The following is a 16,842-nucleotide window of genomic DNA, read 5'->3' as shown; positions in this document are numbered from 1 at the left end:
GGACCCCTTGCACGCCAGGCCAACGCTCTACCACTGAGCCAACCAGCCAGGGCCTGAAAAAATGTTTTTAATTCATTAAGTTCTACCACTTTTTTAAATTGTAAAATACTAGCAAATGTTTAAAGTGAATGGTTGTGATGTTTCCGAAATCATGAGTTCAATAAACTTGACTGATATGTGTCCCTTCTTAGTAAAGAACTGGGTGTGACTATTGGGAGGGGGGAATGGTCTAAAATAACATTTGAAAAATCTATCATTGGGATATTAAATACACATAAACATTCAACTTTTTAACAATATGATTTATGCATTAGTTTACAGTGCTGAAAATATCATCACGAAAAGCTGGGAAATATTATTGATACCTATCAGAACTTTATGAAAATAATAGTATATGTTGTGATAAATTATTTTAACAAAAAAATAATTTCTATAAGACATTTTTCAGGTGAAGTCTACCAATTCAGTAATTAAATGAACAGGTAAGTCGTGTTTGACAGGTTCTGTTTTCTATTGATCGGTGCCAAGGTTTAAATTTTTACATTCAAGCTGCCTGCAAAAAGTAACAATTGAAAACTGATGGCAGCCCTGGCCTGGTAGCACAGTTGGTTAGAGCACTGTCCTGATATGCCAAGGTTATGGGTTTGATCCCCGACCAGGGCACGTACAAGAGTCAACCAGTTAATGCATAAATATAAATGCATAAATAAGTGAAACAACAAATCAATGTTTCTCTCTCTCCCTCCCCACTTCTCTCTCTGTAAAATCAATAAAAAAAGAAAGAAAGAAAGAAAGAAAGAAAGAAAGAAAGAAAGAAAGAAAGAAAGAAAGAAAGAAAGAAAACCAAACTGCCCTTGCCGGATAACTTGGTTGGTTAAAGCATCGTCCTAAAGCACAGAAGTTGTGGGTTTGATCCCTGGTCAGGGCACATACAGAAATAGATCAATGTTCTTGTCTCTCTCTCCCCCTCCCTCCCTAAAATCAATAAATCAAATTTTTTTAAATATTTAAAAAAAATAAAACCAATGGCAGAAATCTCCCGACATGAAACAACTCATGCCCATCTTGAGTGTTCTCACGTTTTAAAACAAGTACGAAATTTAAGTATTAAAGGACTGATCACGTTGAAAAGACACACTTCAAATTGTTTGAAGAACGCACACGAACCTTGCGTGTGCGGAAAGCAGAGGCCTTCGCAAACACTCCATCTTTGAAGAGCAGAGCTTGCACTGCAGCGGGTGCTCGGGCGTCTCAGCCTCGCCCGAGCTCCAGGTCCCAGCCCCTCTGGAGTCCCAGCTCCACCACCCCCACCACCCCACAGGCATGCAGGGAGCCCGGGTGCTGCTGCTGTTGGGCCTGAGGCTATGGCTCTCCCTGGACACCGTCCCAGCTGAGCAGGAAGACCCAGCCTTCTGGAACTGCCAGGCAGCCAGGCCCTGGATACCACCAAGAAGCCAGAGCCCACCCAGATGGCTGCCAAGAACCTCATTATCTTTGTGGGGGATGGGATGGGGATGTCCAGAGTGACAGCAGCTTAGATCCTAAAGTGACATATGAATGGCAAGCTGGGACTTGAGACACCCCCACCCCCGATATGGACCAATTCCCATATGTGGCTCTGGCCAAGACATACAACGTGGACAGACATGTGCCAGACAGCGGAGGCATGGCCATCGCCTACCAGTGTGGGGCCAACACCAACTACCAGACCTTTGGGGTGAGCGCAGCACCCCGATTTAACCAGTGCAACACAATGCATGGCGATGAGGTCACCTCCGTGATGAACCGGGCCAAGAAAGCAGGGAAGTCAGAGGGGGCGGTGACCACAATGAGGGGGTGGTGACCACAATGGGGGTGCAGCATTCCTTGTCAGCCAGCACCTACGTACACACGGTAAACCGGACTCGTACTCAGATGCGGACCTGCCGGCCCAGGTGCTGCAGGAGGGCTGCCGGGACATTGCCGGGCAGCTCATCTCCAACACGGACTGCGATGTGACCCTGGGGGGGGGGGGGGCACAAGTATATGTTATATGTTTCCCAAGGAGACCCCAGACCGAGTACCCTGGTGATGCCAGGCAGAGTGGAGTCAAGATCGAAAGGCAGAACCTGATTCATGAGTGGCAGGCCAAGCACCAGGGTGCCCAGGATGAGGAACCGATTCGCACTCACTGGGGCGTCCCAGGTGTGTAACCCCTCTGGGACACACCTCATGGGTCTCTTTGACCGGGGGATATGAAGATGAGGCCTACCATGATCCTGATGGAGATGACACAGGTGGCCTTGTGCCTGCTGGGCAGGAACCCCTGTGGTTTCTACCTCTTGGTAGGGGGGCCACATTGTCCATGGCCATCATGAGAGTAGAGCTTACCTGGTGCTGACTGACTGTCAGTTTTGAAGAAGCCATGGACAAGGCCAGCCAGCTCACAAGCGAGGAGGACACACTGACCCTTGTCACTGCTGACCACTCCCTCGTCTTCACTTTCCATGACTACCCACTGCGTGGCAGCTCCGCTTCGGGCTGGCCCCTGGCAAAGCATCAGACCACAAGGCCTACACCTCCCTCCTTTATGGCGTTGGCCCCAGGCTCCTGGCCCAATGTCAGCAACAGTCAGAGCAGGGACCCCAAGTATCAACAGCAGGTGGCCATGCCCCTGCTGTCAGAGACCCATGCCGGTGAGGGTGTGGCAGTGCTCATGCGCCACCCACAGGCGCACTTGGTGCATGGTGTGCAGGAGCGGAATTCGTGGCGCACCTCAGGGCGTCCACAGCCTGCCCGGAGCCCTACACTGAGTGCGGCCTGATGCTCCCCGCCCGCCGCATCAACACTGTACACCCCGCCCGTTTGCAGGCCCACTGCTTGGCTATGCAAGCCACGGCACTGCTGCTGCTGCTGCTGGGAACCACCGCACCCTGACCACCCCACCCCACTTCCAGTACCCCTACCCCATTGCTGAATTGCCCCCCAACCCGTGGTTGAACCGCACCCTCGTGCTAAGCTTCCAGACCCAAGACCCACCATAGGGCCCTACATCCTATTACCTGCTGTCATAAATGAACCTCAGCTGGTGCAGGGCTGCACCCAGCCCTCCCCAAGGGGTCCAGGCCATGGGGTGCCCTGGATGCCGAGGTGTGGCTTTCCTGCTCCCTGCTCTGGACTCCTCCCCAACCTCAGCAGCCAGGCACTAGGCCCCTGGGAGCCCCTCAGGGCGGAGGGTTTCCTGCTACCCTGCAACCAGCCCTGCAGGCACCTCGCTGGCCCAAGAAGCTGCTGGGGTCCAATGCCCCTGTGGTCTGCCTGAGCCTGGTACCACTGCACAGAGGAACTGATAGAGACACAGAAAGGAGAGACCTGTCCCAAGTCACTCAGCTACTGCCATGGCCACTCCCAGTGCCCATGCTGGCTGGGGGAGCCAAGAACCTTCAGGAAGCTCTGGGTGCAGGGCAGACAGCCCCAGAGCAGTCCTTGCCCCCACCCTGAGGTCATATAGGTGCTGGGCATAGATTTGTAGACTTCCTGCCTACATCAAGCCTCTAATCAGGGAAGGACACAGGAATAATCAAATAAATTGTTACACAATATAAAAAATATAAATATTTGAAGAGTATAAAGAGGTTAATATTCCCCCTTACAATAAATGCCTCTATTCCTAATTTTCTTTTCTTTTTTCTTAGTGTGCATGTGAGAGAGAGAGAAAGACAAACAGGAAGGGTGAAAGATGAAAAGCATTAACTTGTTGTTGTAGCACTTTAGTAGTTCACTGATTGCTTTCTCATATGTGCCTTGACCAGGGGCTCCAGCAGAGCCAGTGACCCCTTGCTCAAGCCAGTGACCTTGCGCTCAAGCCAGCAGCCTTTGGGCTCAAGTCAGTGACCATGGTGTCATGTCTATGATCCCACACTCAAGCCATCGACCCTGTGCTCAAGCTGGTGAGCCCATTCCCAAGCCAGATGAGCCTGCACTCAAGCCGGAAACCTGGGGTTTTCAAACCTGGGTCCTCAGCTTCCCAGGTCGATGCTCCATCCAGTGTACCACCGCCTGGTCAGGTTATTCCCAATTTTTATCTCAGCATCACTTGCATCATTAAGAATCTGAAGTGTTTAGAATTTAACATTACTATTTTTTCCTAAAAAGTTACCATTTTTCTCACTAAAGGGATGATGAGGTGGAGAAGGCTGGCTGAGGCAGACACCTTTCTGAGCACAACAAAAATGGTGGGAAAGGCTTAGTCTCAAAACCAAGCCCCAGGCTACAAGGATGCTGCCTGCCCACAGCCTGCCCCCAACACACATTAATATAATCATGCCCATCCCAAACAAGAAAGGCAACCAATACCATCACCTGGATGACAGGCTTCCATGTGGGCAGCGCCATCTTTAACAAAGTGAGCATAATATACTTTATCTGCCCAACAAGTGGATACATTTTATAGTTATATATGGGGCCAGATTTTTAAAAAAAATAAAATGATGGTTGCATTTAATCAAATGATTGCATTAACCCTTTGAGTAGTATGAACAGTCATGTATGTCCTTGTGCCTCCTGACCATACAGAGTACAATCGTGGGTGGTGCACTCTCATGAGGAATCCCATTATGCCTCAGATAAGTGACTTTGTGTCAGAGACTTCCTTGTTTGTATATTGGATTAAAGGTGTTGGTTTCTACACTAAAAAGTGGGGCAGACTGGGAGCTTGCTCTCTCAGTTCCTGAGATTAGCATTAGAAGAGAGTGCAGAGAAAGGAGAGCAGAGAAAGACCACGTGGAGGAGGCAGAAGAAGCAGCCAAGATGGAGGAATGCTGAAGGAGAAGCCAGTTTGTGCAGAGAGAAGGAGATGGGGAACTGAGATGAATAAGGCTAGTGAACTAGAAACCTTTGATTCTAGGAAGCTCAGATAAGTCAGTAGCTTTGTGCCTGACCAGGCAGTGGTGCAGTGGATAGAGAGTTGGACTGGGATGTGGAAGACCCAGGTTCGAGACCCTGAGGTCACCAGCTTGAGCAAGGGCTCATCTGGTTTGAGCAAAAGCTCACCAGCTTGAGCCCAAGGTCGCTGGCTCAAGCAAAGGGTCACTCGCTCTGCTGTAGCCCCCAGGTCAAAGCACATATGAGAAAGCAATCAATGAACAATTAAGGTGTCTGACTGATGCTTTTCATCTCTCCGTTCCTGTCTATGCCTCTCTCTGACTCTCTGTCTCTATAAAAAAAAAAAAAAAATCAGTAGCTTTATGAGCACTGAATGAGTGGGTTTTGGAGCCCAGTGTGTGTTTTTACTTGCCCACCGGGTGCAAGCTAGGATTAAAGGTAATGGCCCACCAGTTCTTGGCTCCGTTGTTTCACTACCGTCTGCCCGAATCTAATGTGAACCTGCATGGGCCAGGTGGCTGTGATCATGGCCGTGGCTACTGGCTTTACACCACTCATCAACAAATATCCATGGGACACCTACTATGTGTTAGACAATCTGAGACAAAAATTGCTCACACTGTCAGGTAAGAATGGTTAGTTTTTATTTATTTTCATTACAATGACAAAATGATAGCTCTTAACAACATTTGATGAAATTTTGCTCAAGAATATTTCAAGGCCTTGGCCAGTTGGCACAATGATAGAGTGTCAGCCCAGCGTGTGGATGTTTTGGGTTCAATTCCTGGTCAGAGCACACAGGAAAAGCACCCATCTACTTCTCTACCCCTTCCCCTCTTGTCTCTCTCTCTCTCTCTCTCCTCCTGCAGCCATAGTTCAATTAGAGCAAGTTGGCTCTAGGTGCTAAAGATGGCTCTATAGCCTCTGCCTCAGGCGCTAATATATGGCTCTGGCTGCAACAGAGCAAGGGTCCCAAATGGGCAGAGTATCACCCCTAGTGGGCTTGCCAGGTGAATTTGGTTGGGGCGCATGCAGGAGTCTGTCCTGCCTCCCCTCCTCTCACTAAATTTAAAAAAATCAGTAAAGGTTTCAGAGCTACACTTTCCATACTATAGCTTCTTATAATAAAAAACAAATTTAAACTGCCTGACCAGGTGGTAGCGCAGTGGATGGAGCGTCGGACTGGGATGCAGAGGACCCAGGTTCGAGAACCCGAGGTTGCCAGCTTGAGCACGAGCTCATCTGGCTTGAGCAAAAAGCTCACTAGCTTGGACCCAAGATTGCTGGCTCAAGCAAGGGGTTACTCGCTCTGCTAAAGGCCCGCAGTCAAGGCACATATGAGAAAGCAATCAATGAACAACTAAGATGTCCCAACGAAAAACTGATGATTGATGCTTCTCATCTCTTTCTGTTCCTGTCTGTCCCTATCTATCCCTCTCTCTGACTGTAAAGCCAGTTGCCGCGACCAACCTCACAGCAGCCTAGCCCATGCAGGTTCGCATTGGATTCAGACAGTCGGTAAAGAAACAACGGAGCCAAAAACTGATGGGCCATCATCTTTAATCCTAGCTTGCACCCAGTGGGCAAGTAAAACACACACTGGGCTCCAAAACCACTCACATTCAGTGCTCACAAAGCTACTGACTTATCCGAGTTTCCTAGAATCAAAGGTTTCTAGCTCACCAGACTTATTCACCTCTGTTCCCCATCTCCTTACTTCTCCCTGCTCAAACTCTGCACAAACTGGCATCTCACTCAACACTCCACCATCTTGGCTGCCTCTCCTGGCCTCCTCCACATGGCCTCTCTCCTCTCCTCTCTGCTCTCTCCTCTAATGCTAATAATCCCAGGAACCGAGAGAGCAAGCTCCCGTTCTGCCCCCATTTTATAGTGTAGAAATCAAAACCTTTAAACCCCTACAAAATAGGGGAAGTCTCTAATACAAAGTCACTTATCCAAGGCATGATGGGATTGTACCACCCCACATCAAAAAGGGTGGGAAAGGCTTAGTCCTAAAACCAAGCCCCAGGCTACAAGGATCCTGCCTGCCCACAGCCCGCCCCCAACACACATTAACATCACCTGGGCATCAGCTTCCATGTGGGCAGCACCATCTTTAACAAAGTGAGCATAATATATTTTATCTGCCCAACAACGAGCAACTAAAAACGTGTTAATATGTTACATCATGGAGTGACGTCAGGGAAATGGCGCCGTGAGCAGCGCGTCCGACAAATCTCCCCAAAATCACAACAAATTTATCAACTAGAAACAGAAAAATTTATCCTCGGAGCATTCCGGAGTTCCACACAAACTGAAAGCGAAAGGACTGTTATCACTTGAATCTGAGAGACGAGGGTGTGGAGGAAGCTAACTACCGCAGGGACATTCATTCAAGCCGCGGAGGGAGTGCGCCTGTGTGCTATCAACAAGACCACCCTCAGATGCCAATAAGAAAGAGGAAATAGAATATTATGGATACAAAAGAAAGAGAGGTAACACAAATAGATGTGGAAAAATCTATGGAGAAAAGACTTAACATATTGGAAGCCTTGGAGCTAAATGACAGAGAATTTAAAATAGAAATCTTAAAATACTCAGAGATATACAAGAAAACACAGAAAGGCAATTTAGGGAGATCAGAAAACAACTCAATGAACACAAAGAATATATTACCAAGGAAATTGAAACTATAAAAACAAATCAAACAGAAATGAAAAACTCAATTCACGAGCTGAAAAACAAGGTAACAAGCTTAGCTAACAGAACAGCCCAGATAGAAGATAGGATTAGTGAAATAGAAGACAAACAACTTGAGGCACAACAGAGAGAAGAAGAAAGAGACTCAAAAATAATAAAAAACGAGAAAGCCCTACAGGAATTGTCTGACTCCATCAGAAAGAATAACGTAAGAATAATAGGTATATCAGAATGAGAAGAGAAAGAAAATGGAATGGAGAATATACTCAAACAAATAATAGAAGAGAACTTCCCAAGCCTGTGGAAAGAACTAAAGCCTCAAATTCAAGAAGCAAACAGAACACCAAGTTTTCTTAACCCCAACAAACCCACTCCAAGGCACATCATAATAAAGATGACACAAACCAATGACAAAGAAAAAATTCTCAAGGCAGCCAGGGAAAAGAAGAGTACAACATATAAAGGAAGGCCTATTAGATTATCATCAGATTTCTCAGCAAAAACTCTACAAGCTAGAAGAGAGTGAACCCCAATATTTAAAGCCCTGAAAGAGAGGAACTTTCAGCCAAGAATACTATACCCATCAAAGCTATCCTTCAAGTACGAAGGAGATATAAAAACATTCACAAATACAGAAAAGATGAGAGAATTTATCAGCAGAAAGCCCCCACTCCAGGAAATACGAAAGGGGGTTTTCCAACCAGATTCAAAGAACAAAAGAAAACAAAACCACAAGTAACAGCTCCACCAAGAACACAATAAAACCAAACTTAAACTGTGACAACAAAGGAAAAAAAGGGGGGAGAGGATGGAGATTAACAGTAGCAAAGGATGATGAAGTGCAGAAATACTCATAAGATAGGGTACTACAATGAATATGGTAGGTACCCTTTTCATTACTTAATGGTAACCACCCTTGAAAAAACCACCACAAAAACACTTGACTTAAAAAAGGTAGCAACAGAGGAAAGAAGTATGGAACACAAACCAACAAAAACAAATGAGAGAAAAACAAAAGAGAAGAATCAAACAAGATACAAAACTAACAGAAAGCAATTTATAAAATGGCAGTAGGGAACCCACAAGGGTCAATAATTACACTAAATGTAAATGGATTAAACTTACCAATAAAAAGACACAGAGTAGCAGAATGGATTAAAAAAGAAAATCCAACTATATGCTGCCTACAAGAAACACATCTAAGCAACAAGGATAAAAACAAATTCAAAGTGAAAGGCTGGAAAACAATACTCCAAGCAAACAACACCCCAAAAAAAGCAGGTGTAGCAATACTCATATCTAATAATGCTGACTACAAGACAGAAAAAGTACTCAGAGACAAAAATGGTCATTTCCTAATGATTCAGGGGAAGTTGAATCAAGAAGACATAACAATCCTTAATATATATGCACCAAACCAAGGAGCACCAAAATATATAAGACAGCTACTTATTGACCTTAAAACAAAAACTAACAAAAATACAATCATACTTGGAGACCTCAATACACCGCTGACGGCTCTAGATCGGTCATCCAAACAGAGAATCAATAAAGATATAGTGGCCTTAAACGAAATACTAGAACACCTGGATATGATAGACATCTACAGGACACTTCATCCCAAAGCGACAGAGTATACATTTTTCTCTAGTGTACATGGAACATTCTCAAGAATTGACCATATTTTGGACCACAAAGACAATATCAGCAAATTTAGAAAAATTGAAATTGTACCAAGCATATTTTCTGATCATAAAGCCTTGAAACTAGAATTCAACTGCAAAAAAGAGGGGGAAAAACCCACAAAAATGTGGAAACTAAACAACATACTTTTAAAAAATGAATGGGTCAAAGAAGAAATAAGTGCAGAGATCAAAAGATATATACAGACAAATGAAAATGAAAATACGACATATCAGAATCTCTGGGATGCAGCAAAAGCAGTAATAAGAGGAAAGTTCGTATCACTTCAGGCCTATATGAACAAACAAGAGAGAGCCGAAGTAAACCACTTAACTTCACACCTTAAGGAACTAGAAAAAGAAGAACAAAGACAACCCAAAACCAGCCGAAGAAAGGAGATAATAAAAATCAGAGCAGAAATAAATGAAATAGAGAACAGAAAAACTATAGAAAAAATCAATAAAACAAGGAGCTGGTTCTTTGAAAAGATCAACAAAATTGACAAACCCTTGGCAAGACTCACCAAGGAAAAAAGGCACAGGACTCAAATAAATAAAATCCAAAATGAAAGAGGAGAGATCACCACAGACATCATAGATATACAAAGAATTATTGTAGAATACTATGAAAAATTATATGCCACCAAATACAACAATCTAGAAGAAATGGATAAATTCCTAGAACAATACAACCTTCCTAGACTGAGTCATGAAGAAGCAGAAAGCCTAAACAGACCAATCAGCAGGGAGGAAATAGAAAAAACTATTAAAAACCTCCCCAAAAATAAAAGTCCAGGCCCAGACGGTTATACTAGTGAATTCTATCAAACATTCAAAGAAGACTTGGTTCCTATTCTACTCAAAGTCTTCCAAAAAATTGAAGAAGAAGCAATACTTCCAAACACATTTTATGAGGCCAACATAACCCTCATACCAAAACCTGGCAAGGATGGCACAAAGAAAGAAAACTACAGACCAATATCTCTAATGAATACAGATGCTAAAATACTAAACAAAATACTGGCAAACCGAATACAACAACATATTAAAAAACTAATACATCATGATCAAGTGGGATTCATCCCAGAATCTCAAGGATGGTTCAACATACGTAAAACGGTTAACGTAATCCACCATACCAACAAAACAAAGAACAAAAACCACATAATCTTATCAATAGATGCAGAAAAGGCTTTTGATAAAATACAACACAATTTTATGTTTAAGACTCTCAACAAAATGGGTATAGAAGGAAAATATCTCAACATGATAAAGGCCATATATGATAAACCATCAGCCAACATCATATTAAACAGCATAAAACTGAGGGCTTTCTACCTTAAATCAGGAACAAGACAGGGTTGTCCACTCTCTCCACTCTTATTTAACATGGTGCTAGAAGTTCTGGCCAGAGCAATCAGACAAGACAAAGAAATAAAAGGCATCCATATCGGAAAAGAAGAAGTAAAGCTATCACTTTTTGCTGATGATATGATCCTATACATCGAAAACCCGAAGGACTCCACAAAAAGATTATTAGAAACAATAAACCAATACAGTAAGGTCGCAGGATACAAAATTAATATACAAAAGTCCATAGCCTTTCTATATGCCAACAATGAAATATTAGAAAACGAACTCAAAAAAATAATCCCCTTCACTATTGCAACAAAAAAAATAAAATACCTAGGAATAAACATAACAAAGAATGTAAAGGACCTATATAACAAAAACTACAAGGCATTTTTAAGAGAAATAGAAAAAGACACAATGAGATGGAAAAATATTCCTTGTTCTTGGATAGGAAGAATAAATATAATTAAAATGGCCATATTACCCAAAGCAATATATAAATTTAATGCAATTTCCATCAAAATTCCTATGAGATTTTTTAAAGAAATGGAACAAAAAATCATCAGATTTATATGGAACTATAAAAAACCCCGAATAGCCAAAACAATCCTAAGGAAAAAGAATGAAGCTGGGGGCATTACAATACCTGACTTTAAACTATATTATAGGGCCACGATAATCAAAACAGCATGGTATTGGCAGAAAAATAGACATTCAGACCAATGGAACAGAATAGAAAGCCCAGAAATAAAACCACATATATATGGTCAAATAATCTTTGATAAAGGGGCCAAAAACACACAATGGAGAAAAGAAAGCCTCTTCAACAAATGGTGTTGGGAAAACTGGAAAGCCACATGCAAAAGAATGAAACTCGACTACAGCCTGTCCCCGTGTACTAAAATTAATTCAAAATGGATCAAAGACCTAAATATAAGACCTGAAACAATAAAGTACATAGAAGAAGACATAGGTACTAAAATCATGGACCTGGGTTTTAAAGAACATTTTATGAACTTGACTCCAATGGCAAGAGAAGTGAAGGCAAAGATAAATGAATGGGACTACATCAGAATTAAAAGTTTTTGCTCAGCAAGAGAAACTGATATCAAAATAAACAGACAGCCAACTAAATGGGAAATGATATTTTCAAACAACAGCTCAGATAAGGGCCTAATATCCAAAATTTACAAAGAAGTCATAAAACTCAACAACAAACAAACCAACAATTCAATAAAAAAATGGGAAGAGGACATGAACAGACACTTCTCCCAGGAAGAGATACAAATGGCCAACAGATATATGAAAAGATGCTCAGCTTCATTAGTTATTAGAGAAATGCAAATCAAAACGGCAATGAGATACCACCTCACCCCTGTTAGATTAGCTATTATCAACAAGACGGGTAATAGCAAATGTTGGAGAGGCTGCGGAGAAAAGGGAACTCTCATCCACTGTTGGTGGGACTGTAAAGTAGTACAACCATTATGGAGGAAAGTATGGTGGTTCCTCAAAAAACTGCAAATAGAACCACCTTATGACCCAGCAATCCCTCTACTGGGTATATACCCCAAAACCTCAGAAACATTGATACATAAAGACACATGTAGCCCCATGTTCATTGCAGCACTGTTCACAGTGGCCAAGACATGGAAACAACCAAAAAGCCCTTCAATAGAAGACTGGATAAAGAAGATGTGGCACATGTACACCATGGAATACTACTCAGCCATAAGAAATGATAACATCAGATCATTTACAGCAAAATGGTGGGATCTTGATAACATTATACGGAGTGAAATAAGTAAATCAGAAAAAAACAAGAACTACATGATTCCATACATTGGTGGAACATAAAAACGAGACTAAGAGACATGGACAAGAGTGTGGTGGTTACCAGGGGTGGGGGGAGGGAGGACATGGGAGGGAGGGAGGGAGGGAGAGAGTTAGGGGGAGGGGGAGGGGCACAGAGAACTAGATAGAGGGTGGTGGAGGACAATCTGACTTTGGGCGAGGGGTATGCAACATAATTTAATGACAAAATAACCTAGACATGTTTTCTTTGAATATATGTACCCTGATTTATTAATGTCATCCCATTACCATTAATAAAAATTTATTTTTTTAAAAAATATGTTACATCATGGGCGGGGGGGAATGCATCATATCTTCTGCCTGATGTTGGAACCCAGATGAGCATAACACCAAAGAGATACTGTATGGCCAGGGGCCACCGTCATCATGACCATTCACATGCAGGTTCCCATTAAATTCGGGCAGACAGTGAAGAAACAGTGGAGTCAAAAAATGGTGAGCCATTCCTTTATTCTAGCCTCACACCGGCTGGCGAGTAAACACACACAGGGCTCCAAAACTCTGACACAGTGTCTGGTTCCACAATCAGGAGAATCTTCTCCGGTTTTTCCTAGAGTCAAAGGCCCACACCAGTCTCAGTCACCTCTGGTTCCCCCTTTGCACACCTTTTCCCTTCTCTCTGCACAAACTGGCTTCTCCAGCACCCTGCCATCTTGGCTTCCTTCTTCCTTCCCTTCTTCTTCTCTTTTTCTTTTTAAAACTTTTTGGTGCAAAACCCCTCCTCCAGCAAATGTTAGCATAACAATGGTCCCTCCCAAGCAGAAAGGTTATCCGCAATTTGCAATCAACTGCCCTGCTCTGAGGGCAAGCACACACGGGGCTGCCCAGAACCATTTTTAACAAAAAAAGTGAGCAAACTCAAAAAAATAAAAGTTTTTAAACTCATTTGCCCAACATACACCAAGGAACCCTATGGACAGCCTCTCTCTGTTTGACTTTTATAAGCTCAAACGAAATGATCTCATTGGGCAAAGGCACAGATCTCTTTGGTTGGCATTGCTGTACTTCAGTACTGGATTCAAGAAACTGGAGAATGAGAGGCAAAATCAGTTGCCTCCCAACCCAGCAGAAGTAGTCTCTTACCCGCCCCCCCCCAACTCCTCCCACTGATTTTGTACTATGTGGTTTAGGCAATATGGTTCTAGCTCTGCCCCAGCCCCATCTACCTCCTCACTTGTTACCTTGCAAATGAGCACTTCCTCAAAATTAAACTGGGTATAGGAACTAATTGTTCATTTACATGTGGCTTAAAAGCTGTTAAGGCAGTCATGTGTTCACAGTAGTTTCTAGGGCAGGTTGTGCCTAGGAAATCAGTTTTTCATCTATATTTCCTTTATTTCCATTTCTACAAGTTAAGTTCATCATAAAAAATTCCCAAGTTATTTACCTAACATTCTTCTCCAAAATAATTTATGATGTTAAGCCAGTGCAAAATCACTTGATGCTCAAAGGGATGAAAACAATATAAAGAGGACATGTATAACAATATAAGCTTGGTCAAATGCTGTTCTTTAAATCACTGGACATGTTTGATTCCATCACTCCTGAACCTGGAGTCATGGCTTATTAGTGGAGACTGAAATGACAAGATGCAAAATTATCTGCACGCCCAGACTGAGGTTTTGTGGTTGCCCTAAAAATCCTAGGCCCTCTGAATTCACTCACAAATTTTTAAAAAATTGTTAAACACTACCTAAGTATTGTGAAAACTGTGCCAGTTGATGGGGCTACAAAATGAAAAGATAATTTACTACCTTCAAGCAGCCTAATATCTAACAAAAAACTCAAGACAATTGTGTAGGCATGAAGAATGTACCTGTAAGTTGAAAATAAAACAGAAAAGGGGCCCTGGCCGGTTGGCTCAGTGGTAGAGTGTCAGCCTGGCGTGCAGGAGTCCCGGGTTTGATTCCCAGCCAGGGCACACAGGAGAAGCGCCCATCTGCTTCTCCACCCCTCCCCCTCTCCTTCCTCTCTGTCTCTCTCTTCCCCTCCTGCAGCCGAGGCTCCATTGGAGCAAAGATGGCCCGGGCGCTGGGGATGGCTCCTCGGCCTCTGCCCCAGGTGCTAGAGTGGCTCTGGTCGCAACAAAGCTATGCCCCGGAGGGGCAGAGCATCGCCCCCTGGTGGGCATGCCGGGTGGATCCCGGTCGGGCGCATGCGGGAGTCTGTCTGCCTGTCTCTCCCTGTTTCCGGCTTCAGAAAAATACAGGAAAAAAAAAACAAACAGAAAAGGCTGCTTTTTAGTGGCACTTATATTCTTGTGGGGGGCAAGAAAAAGTCTCAGATTGAGCAATGCTGTGAAGAAAAGAAAAGCTGGATAAGACAGAGGGTGATAGGAGAGCCAGCTGCCTGAGACAGCGTATTCTGGAAAGGGTACTTAAACAGAGATCTGAATGAAGTAGCATATTTGGGCCCGGAAAATTACAAACAGCGAACAGCCAAATCAAAAGCCTACAGGTGGCCATAGATTAGAGGAACTGCAAGGCAGTGGGTATGGCTGGAGGGGAGTGAGCAAGGATGTGTGCTTGCAAATAAGGGTCACAGACAGTCCCATGGGTTGTGGTTACAGTAAGGACCCTGAATGTTATTCTAAGCACAGTGGGCAGCTGTTGAGGGCTGAGAGCAGAGAAGTAGGAAGTTGATGTTTGTTGGGCAGATAAAATGTATTATGCTCACTTTGTTAAAGATGCCCTCACCCAGGTGATATTAATGTGTGTTGGGGATCCTTGTAGCCTGGGGCTTGGTTTTGGGATTAAGCCTTTCCCACCCTTTTTGATGTGGGGTGGTACAATCCAATCATGCCTGGGAGAAGTGACTTTGTATTAGAGACTTCCCTATTATGTATATTGGATTAAGGGTTTGGATTTCTACACTATAAAATGGGAACGGAGCGGGAGTTTGTGGCTCTTGGTTCCTGAGATTAGCATGAGAGAGCAGAGAAAGTAGAGCCAGCAGCAGAAGGAGGCCACGTGGAGTAGGCCAGAAGAAGCAGCCAAGATGGCGGAGTGCTGAGTGAGATGCCAGTTTGTGCAGAGTTTGTATCTGGGATAAGGAAGGAGATGGGGAACAGAGGTGAATAAGTCTGGTGAGCTAGAAACCTTTGATTCTAGGAAACTCGGATAAGTCAGTAGCTTTGTGAGCACTGAATGTGACTGGGTTTTGGAGCCCAGTGTGTATTTTTACTTGCCCGCCAGGTGCAAAGCTAGAATTAAAGACTATGGCCCACCAGTTTTTGGCTCCGCTGTTTCTTTGCCGACTGTCCGAATCCAATGCGAACCTGCATGGGCCAGGCTGCTGTGATAGTGGCCCTGGCCGTGGCTTCTGGCTTTACAATGTTTTTTTAAAGGATGTCACAAAAAGACTATAAAGGGGCAAGTGCAGACCTGGGAGACCATTAGGGAATGCCATCTCATTATCTGATCCAGATGGGGTGGGGTAACTTGACTGAATGATACACAGGCAAGCCTGAGGCAGCACCCCTTTTTTTACTATTTTTGCCTCTGTAGTAAACAGCCATTTTGAAGTGTTTATTATATCCATTTCTATTACACACAAATCCCAGCATAGTGCTACATATAAGACAATGTCTAAAAATGCTTTAATTGGATTTGAGTAAGAATTTGTCAAGTGATGACAGTGGCTGGACCAAAGTGATAACGAAGAAGGAGGTGATAAGAAGTCCAGTTAGATACATTTTTGAGGGGAGTCTCTAGAAACCACCCTGCTCGGACTACAGCTGTTATTATTACACAAGAAAAATAATAAACATTCATTCCTTCACAGCTTACACTCAGCCAGGCACATCTTTACAGCATTATAGAAAAAAGTTATTATCGCCATCTTAAAGACCAGGAAACTGAAGTCCTTAGAATAGTAACTTGCAGGCACTGGCCGGTTGGCTCAGTGGTAGATCATCGGCCTGGTGTGCAGGAGTCCCAGGTTCGATTCCCGGCCAGGGCACACAGGAGAAGCGCCCATCTACTTCTCCACCCCTCCCCCTCTCCTTCCTCTCTGTCTCTCTCTTCCCCTCCCACAGCCAAGGCTCCATTGGAGCAAAGTTGGCTAGGCGCTGGGGATGGCTCTGTGGCCCCTGCCTCAGGCACTAGAATGGCTCTGGTTGCAACAGAGCAACACCCCAATTGGGCAGAGCATCGCCTCCTGGTGGGCATGCTGGGTGGATCCCAGTCGGGTGCATGCGGGAGTCTGTCTGATTGCCTCCCGTTTCTAACTTCAGAAAAATACAATAAATGAATAAATAAATAAATAAATAAATAAATAAATAAATAAATAAATAAGAAAAGTGACTTGCAGCCTGGCTTGTGGATGTCCGGATTCAATTCCCAGTCAGGGCGCACAGGAGAAGTGCCCA

The 16,842-nt window shown here is 43.9% G+C and overlaps 1 protein-coding gene and 1 pseudogene across 1 annotated transcript in view; one reads left to right on the top strand and one right to left on the bottom strand.

Moving 5' to 3' along the window:
• The window catches only part of DRAM1 (DNA damage regulated autophagy modulator 1), a 62,149-nt gene that overhangs the window by 31,384 nt on the left and 13,923 nt on the right, over nt 1–16,842 (bottom strand). The gene's annotated exons all lie outside the window — the stretch shown is intronic.
• Nucleotides 1,324–2,916, top strand: LOC136320992 (intestinal-type alkaline phosphatase pseudogene; annotated as a pseudogene).

Source organism: Saccopteryx bilineata, chromosome 1, assembly GCF_036850765.1.
Source record: "Saccopteryx bilineata isolate mSacBil1 chromosome 1, mSacBil1_pri_phased_curated, whole genome shotgun sequence".
NCBI classification, from domain to species: Eukaryota; Metazoa; Chordata; class Mammalia; order Chiroptera; family Emballonuridae; genus Saccopteryx; species Saccopteryx bilineata.
Note: the sequence above shows the minus strand (reverse complement) of the source record. Positions and strands in the feature narration are given on the sequence as shown.